Here is an 8,861-nt window from a genome sequence, read left to right as displayed (position 1 = left end):
AATTCTAAGGATTTAAAATTAATTAAATGAGGGCCATGAGTTTTAATGTTTTGTTGTGGATGGAGTGGTATAAATTGAGAAGTACAAAAGGCCTAAAGAAATGGGTTAGCTACATGTATATCACTGGAGCCTTTTGTTATAGCATACTACAATTCAGAAAGGAGGAGTTGACATTTATGTGAAAATAACAAAAGACAGGTGCCAGCTTTGGGTTCATCTCCATATCATCTTCAAAAGACTGACTTTCGTTTTCAAATTCTAGAAAGAAACTAACAAAATTTTATAACAAAATAATGAATCTTAAATAACCATATGAGCACAAAAAAAAACCATGCTGAGAACTATTCGGATGAACCAGAAGGAACAAAACAAACATGGACATACAAAAATGCATTTTAAACTTGATTATAACAAAGAACACTTAAAGTAATTAATTTATTTAACATTATTCTAAAGAGAAAGTTGTAGTATCATCACTATAACTTCTACAGTACCATTTTGAAGCAGAGGAAGTTGAATCTTCACATGGTTAATTTAAGAAAATATGCAGCTAATAACATAAACTGAAGATAAGATCCTTCCACTAACGCAATCTATTTTTTTTACATCTTAATGTTGACAAATTGTTCAACTTCACATACTTCTTTAAATTTCAAAATATGAACATGGTGCTACATGAGCTTGAAATCTAAATGTAAACAAAACAATACCTGCTGGTTACAAGTCATGAGCCAAGAAAAATAAAAAAAAAGAAAAAAAAAAGAAAGAAAAAAAAACGAGACAGAGTCATGAACATACTAAAATAACGTTAACATTTGCAAATCTCAATTCACTCAATCAAAGAAACATCATTCATGCGAACAGATTAAATACGAAAGAAACTTTATCAAAAGAACCAAATCAATTTGCTTCTGCTTCAATAAAGATGCTCCGACATTTTTTTAACTCAAGAGCTTGAATTACATACCTACAAGAGAGTGAATTCAAATGAATAAAATCTGAAAGTTGTAGAGTCAATACAACAACAACAACAAAATCTCTATCAACTCTTCTTCAAACCCAAGATTCAAGGCCCGAAATATTGAAAGAAAAATTTAATGAAAATTTTCAACCTAAATTTCTCTCCTCCCCCTCTTTTTTTTTCTTCTTTTTCTTCTCAAATTGTCTCTTCTATTTATAGCAAAATTTTCGAGATTTTTCAGGTTTTAAAAAAAATATTTTATTATTTTTTAATTAAAAGAAATCCCACTTACAAATTGCTTTTATTTTTTTTTATAAAAAATAAATCCCACCTTTCTTTACTTTTATTTTTTTAAATTCCAACTTTAATTACTTTTATCTTATTTAAAATCCCACTTTTTTTACTTTTTAAAAGAGAATTCCACTTATTTAACTTTTCTTAAAAAAACCAATCCAATTTCTTTTTCTTTTCTTTTATAAATGCTACTTTCTTTTACTTTAAATTTTTTTAATTTTTAGATACTTTTATATTTGTTTTTTAATTCTAACTTTCTTTTACTTTTTATTTTTTTAAAATTTTCACAAAACTTTACTTTTATTTTTTTTATTTTCTACTTTTTTTTACTTTTTAAAAGAGAATTCCACCTACTTTTACTTTTATTTTTTTATTCAATACTTCCTTTTTTCTTATTATTTAAATCACTCCTGAAAATTTAAAAAATTAATATTTTTTTGGAATTTTTTTATTATTTTAAAATAAAAATAAAAATAAAATAATATTAATAGTAATAATTCACCTTTTAAATTTTATATTTTTATCCTATAATAAAAAGTGTAACAAAGATAAAAATTGTAGGTTAAAACCCCTAAAATATTTACATAGAAGAAGTGATAAAAAATTAAATATTACCAAAAATTAGGTGCTCACAGTTGCCCCTCTTTGTTTGGAAACATGAAGAGTTTTCAAGCAAAGATAAGGTGAGCCATGTGACTAATTTTTGAACTATTTTTATTCAAAAGGGAAGAAATAAGGATAAGAGAAAAGAGAAAGGGTGCAACCGAGTCTTGGTTTTGGACATCCTACATATCTCGGGTTATAGGGGAATCAGGTTGCGTGTAGTTCAAGAAGTTTTGGTAGTTGGTACTACCGAAGAGCTGTGATTTTGCTGCTATTGCTGCTGTTTCTGCTTACTGAACTCCTTATTGCACCATGACAAAATAAAAGAAGCCAGACTAAACTGTGATATACGAATTACAAGAATCATGTCTATATCTTGAACTTGCAGTTTTTGCTGCCCTGCTGACTTGTACTCTCTGAGTGAGATTCCTTTGTTGCTGACTTGAATTGCATTTTGAGATGCTTTCCCTTTGTTATTCAAGTGGGCTCCTAATTGTTGTCTTCCTTTGAACCTTGATGATTCCCTTCGTTCTCCAGGTGGGCTCCTGATTACCAACACTTGCGCTGCTTTTCCTCGAAACTTGAACTGCTTCCCTTTGTTTTCAGGTGATTTCCTGATTGCTGAACTCCTTTGAACCTTGTTGCTTCCCTTCGTTCTCCAGGTGGTCTCCTGATTGCCAATACTTGCACTGCTTTTCCTCGAAACTTGAACTGCTTCCCTTCGTTCTTCAGATGGGCTCCTGATTACCAACACTTGACTTGCTGCTTCCCTTTGTTCTTCAGGTGGGCTCCTAATTACCAATACTTGAACTGTATTCCCTTGCTCTCCAGGTGGGCGCCTGATTGCCAAAACTTGAATTGTATTCCCTTTCTCTCCAGGTGGGCGCCTGATTGCCAAAACTTGAATTGTATTCCCTTGATCTCCAGGTGGGCGCCTGATTGCCAAAAATTGAATTGTATTCCCTTGCTCTCCAGGTGGGCTCCTGACTGCTAAAACTCGAATGTATTCCCTTGTTCTCCAGGTGGGCTCCTGATTGCTGAAACTTGAAATGTATTATCTTGTTCTCCAGGTAGGTTCCTGATTGCTGAACTCGAAATGTATTCCCTTGCTCTCCAGGTGGGCTCCTGACTGCTAAAACTCGAATGCATTCCCTTGTTCTCCAGGTGGGCTCCTAACTGCTAAAATTTCAACCGTCTTTCCTTGTTCTCCAGGTGGACACCTGATTTCTGAAACTTGGTCCATCTTCTTCTTGAAACTACTTTTCTTTGACTTGTTCTCCCTCGTTCCTCCACGTGGGCGCCTTATTACCAATACTTGTGCCAATATTCCTTTAAACCTGATTTTTTTCCCTTGTTCTCCAGGTGGGCTCCTTATTGCCGAAACTCGAACTGTTGTTCCTTGTTCTCCAGGTGGACGCCTGATTGCTGATACTTCAACTGTTGTTCCTTGTTCTCCAGGTGGACGCCTGATTGCTAGTACTTGGTCACGCTCTTATCTTTGATATCCGTGTTGTTCTCCCTATTCTTCAGATGGGCACCTGACTTCAACAAAAATAGACAAAACAAAAGAAAATTTTCTGCCCCAGTTTGGTAGCTGGGCGCATCTGTGAGTTTAAACTGAATCACATCACCAAATATTACTAAGAATTTGAAAGCTAGGTCCCATTATCCAGGGGGTCCTGACAACTCTTAACTAAACGACGATTTTAAATCTAAGCTATATCTTGTTATCTAAGGAGGTCTTAAACTACTCCCCATTATCCAGGAGGGTCCTGGCAATTCTTAATTAAACGACAGTTTTAGAGCTAAATTATATCTACTGAAGGGTATGTCTTATGCTAAATCTTGTTATCCAAACCAGTTTTAAACTACGTCCCATTATCCAGGCGGGCCCTGACAACTCTTAAATCAAGTCTTATCTTAAGAGTGACAATTCTACGGCTAAATTATATTACCCTACAACAAGAACTTATGCTAAACCTTGTTATCTAATGGAGATCTCAAAGCTAGGTCTCATTATCTAGGAGGGAATCATATCTTAAACATGCGAACTTTAAAACCATCTTATTCCTTGGGATACATTTATGCTAGATTTTACTACTCATGACTGTTTTAAATTTTAAACTAGGTCCTATTTTCTAGGAGGGTCCTGATAACTCCTAACTAAATTCTATCTCCAGAATAAAAATTTTGAAACCAACTTATATTCTTTTGGGATACATTTATGCCAGATCTTGCTACTCAGTCGTATATTTTGAATTTTAAACTAAGTCCCATTTTCCAGGAGGGTCCTGAGAATTCTGCGATCAAACCTGCATGGTACTTGTCTTCCTTACAGGGTGTTTCCTGAAACAAATGCCATCTTTGCCCCTGTTTCAAATCAAAGAAAATCTTGTCAGTTTAAATGTGGCGGTTAGTTGTGGCATTCTTGCTGGGGGTAGTTTTCTCTTTGCTAGGCTCTGCTTCGTTTCGACTACCTTGAACATGGTCGAAGTATTGTTTTGACCTTCTGATTGATCCTTAACTGCAGGATCCCCAACTGTTGTTCTCCATTTCTGACCTTTCTGTCTGAACTCGTATATCTCCCACGACATTACTGAACCATTCCACCGATTTAACTTTTGCTTACATCATATGCCCCACTTTTTATCATATCATCTCTGGCATGTTCTAGCCGCATTTTGCTTTGTGCAATTTCGAAACTGGTAGTAAGCTTTGAAATTCCTTCTTATTTGTTGAAACAAGGCTAAACTTGGAAAAATTAATAGCAATAAAATGCAATGATTTTGGGAATTAAGAATAAAGAAGAAAATCCGAATTTGGATGATTGTTGGAGATAGGAAAAAGGAACTTATCTGAGTAGAGTCACTGACACCAATGATCATGGTATGCATTTTGGATTAATCGGTCCAGTCTATTTAACCAATATCTTTTCCAATTGTTTTACTTTGTGCTCCAAGATGTTCCACAACCCAATTTACTTTCCGCCAACTTTATGGATCTTGTTCGACTTGCAGTGCCCTGAAGGGTTTTCACCGACAAACCTCTCTCATTTGTTGATTCCTAAATTCTTTGTCGCCTGATGGTGCCCGTGAAGGTTTTCACCAATAAGACTCTCTCATTTTTATTTTCTCTCAGTTTTCGTCGCCTCATGGTGCTCGTGAGGGTTTTCACTAATAAGACTCTCTCATTTTCATTACTTTCCCTGCTTGGACCAGAGTGTTACCCTGATATGAATCACCTCTATTTGCTCGACTTGGCATCTCTCGAAAACTGATCGGAAGGTCTTTTTTTGGACCGTAATGTGGGTTTTTTGATGGGGTTAGAAAGAAAGGGTATCAAAGGCTCAAAACAATTTGACATAGGTTTAAAATTACAACTTTTGGAATCACATTTCTTATTACAAATACAACCTCTGCCCCAGTTTCTTGCTTGGGGATCTTTTGACTTTTATTTTACTATGAACGAACCGCAAAGCTGTCTACGTATCCTTAACAGGAATCAGGTCAAACGTAGTTCACACCTGAATTTCCTTGTTGTTATACTTTTCACTTCTTTTCTTTTCCCTTTTCTTTTCTTTCTTTTTCTTTATTTTTCGTGATTGATTCCAAAAGAGGGGTATGAAAGAAATAAATAAGGCTCAGAAAGGGGAAACAAAGGGTAAAGTGTTTAGATAGCAGAACAAATTGCCTTTGTCATTTCAATCTTCGAAATAATGCCAAATACAAACAATCAACAATTATAACAAAGAAATCATACATAATATCTTTTTACTGCATAAGAATTGATAGTCATGTCTATGCATTTTCCTTCGATATCTGTTAAACATAAAGCACCATTGGACAATACTCTCGTTACACTGAATGGCCCTTGCCAATTCGGGGCGAACTTGCCTTTTGCCCCAGCCTGATGTGGAAGGATGCGTTTCAACACTTGCTGGCCCACTTCAAACTTCCGGGTACACACTTTTTTATTGTATGCTCTTGCCATTCTCTTTTGATACAACTGGCCATGACACACAGCTGCCAATCATTTTTCATCAATCAAGCTCAACTGCTCCAAACGGGTTTTGATCCACTCATCATTATTAATCTCAGCCTCAACGACAATCTGAAGGGACGGGATTTCAACTTGCGTAGGTATCACTGCTTCGGTTCCATATACCAACAAATAAGGGGTTGCACCTACTGAAGTACAGACAGTAGTGCGATAACCTAGCAACACAAATGGTAATTTTTCATGCCATTGCCTGGAACCTTCTACCATTTTCTGAAGTATCTTCTTTATGTTTTTGTTGGCTGCCTCAACTGCTCCATTCGCCTTGGGACAATATGGGGTGGAATTGCGGTGTGCAATCTTAAACTGTTGACATACTTCTTTCATCAAATTGCTGTTAAGATTAGCACCATTATCCATGATGATCACCTTTGGGATTCCAAATCGACAAATGATATTTGAATGAACAAAATCGACCACTGCTTTCTTGGTTACAGACTTGAAAGTTTTGGCCTCAACCCACTTGGTGAAATAATCAATGGCTACCAGAATGAATCTATGCCCATTGGACGCTGCTGGCTCAATTGGTCCAATGATATCCATGCCCCAAGCAATGAAGGGCCATGGTGCCGACATCGTGTGCAATTCCGACGGTGGAGAATGAATCAAATCTCCGTGTATCTAGCACTGATGACATTTGCACACAAAACTGATACAATCTCGCTCCATGGTGAACCAATAATAACTTGCTCGGAGAATTTTCTTTGCCAGCACATATTCGCTCATATGTGGTCCGCAGACTCCTGAATGTACTTCGGACATAATAGTCGTAGCTTGTCTAGCATCTTTGCATCTTAACAATCCAAGGTCTGGTGTTCTTTTATACAAAACTCCTCCACTTAAGAAGAATCCACTTGCCAACCGTCGAATTGTTCTCTTTTGATCCCCCGTGGCTTGTACTGGATATATCCCCATTCTGATGTACTCCTTGATATCATGGAACCATGGTTCGCCATCAAGTTCTTCTTCAATCATGTTGCAGTAAGCATGCTGATCTCATACTTGAATGTGCAAAGGATCAACATAGGCTTTGTCCGGATGGTGCAACATTGACGCTAGGGTAGCCAAAGCATCGACGACCTCATTATGGACCCTTGGAATATGCCTAAACTCCACTGTTCGAAACCGTTGACAAAGATCATGCAAACATTGTCGGTATGGTATGAGCTTCAAATCGTGTGTTTCCCATTCTCCTTGAATTTGATGTACCAGAAGATTCGAGCCTCCTAAGACCAAGACTTCCTGGACATCCATGTCTGCAGCTAGCCTTAAACCCAAAATGCATGCTTCGTATCCAGCCATATTGTTGGTACAATGAAAACGAAGCTGAGCTGTAACAGGATAGTGATGCCCTGTTTCAGAAATAAGCCAGACTCATATTCCCACTCCTTTCATGTTAGCAGCCCCATCAAAGAAAAGTTTCCAACCTGGTTTTTCGGCCTGTTCTAGCTCGTCAATATGCATCACCTCTTCATCGGGAAAATAAGTCCTCAGTGGCTCATACTCTTCATCGACCGGGTTCTCTGCCAAATGATCGGCCAATGCTTGGGCTTTCATCACAGTCCGAGTCACATAGATGATGTCAAATTCTGTGAGCAAAATCTGCCACTTCGCAAGTCTTCCTGTCGGCATGGGCTTTTGAAAGATATACTTCAATGGATCCAAGTGTGAAAAGAGGTAAGTAGTGTAGGATGACAAATAATGTTTCAATTTCTGTTCCACCCAAGTTAAGGCACAACATGTCCTTTCCAGGTGAGTGTACTTAACCTCATAAGCCGTGAACTTTTTGCTAAGATAGTAGATGGCCTGTTCTTTCCTGCCTGTGACGTCATGCTGCCCCAGTACACAGCCAAATGAATTTTCCAGGACAGTCAAGTAAAGAATCAAAGGTCTCCCTGGTTCTGGTGGTACCAGCACAGGCGAGTTAGACAAGTACCCCTTTATCTCGTCGAATGCTTCTTGACACTCATCAGTCCACTTGATCACAGTGTCCTTCTTCAGCAACTTGAAAATAGGCTCACAAGTTGTCGTGAGCTGAGCAATAAACCTGCTGATGTAGTTCAACCTTCCTAACAGACTCATCACTTCAGTCTTGTTCCTCGGAGGTGGCAATTCTTGTATGGCTTTGATCTTTGATGGGTCCAATTCGATGCCTCACCGGCTGACTATGAATCCCAACAGCTTTCCGGATGGAACACAAATGCACACTTGGCAGGGTTAAGCTTGAGGTTGTACCTGCGAAGCCTCTGGAAGAATTTCCTCAAATCCCCAATGTGGTCAGCCTGACGCTTTGATTTTATGATCACATCATCTACGTATACCTCAATCTCCTTGTGTATCATATCATGAAACATGGTAGTCATGGCCCTCATGTAAGTTGTCCCAACATTCTTCAAACCAAATGGCATTACCCTGTAGCAATAAGTCCCTCATGGCGTGATGAAAGCCGTCTTTTCTGCATCTTCTTCATCCATTAGAATCTGATGATACCCGGCATAGCAATCCACAAAAGATCCTATCTCACACTTGGCACAATTATCGATCAAAATGTGGATATTGGCAGTGGGAAGTTATCCTTTGGACTTGCTTTGTTGAGATTGTGGTAATCGACGCATACTCTGATCTTGCCGTCCTTTTTCGGTACAGGCACGACATTATCCAACCAAACAGGATATCGAGTGACCCGAATAACCTTTGCATCCAAGTGCTTGGTAATTTCTTCTTTAATCTTCACACTCATATCAGTTTTGAATTTCCTCAGCTTTTGCTTGACGGGAGGGAATGCTGGATCAGTAGGCAATTTGTGGACCACTAAATTAGTGCTCAAACCCGGCATGTCGTCATATGACTATGCAAAAACATCTTTGTACTCGATGAGTGCTTTGATTAAATCTTCCCGGATCTCTGGCTCGAGGTGGACACTTATTTTAGTCTCTCGGACATTGTT

This window comes from Nicotiana sylvestris, chromosome 9 (assembly GCF_000393655.2).
Source record: "Nicotiana sylvestris chromosome 9, ASM39365v2, whole genome shotgun sequence".
Classification (NCBI taxonomy): Eukaryota; Viridiplantae; Streptophyta; class Magnoliopsida; order Solanales; family Solanaceae; genus Nicotiana; species Nicotiana sylvestris.
Note: the sequence above shows the minus strand (reverse complement) of the source record.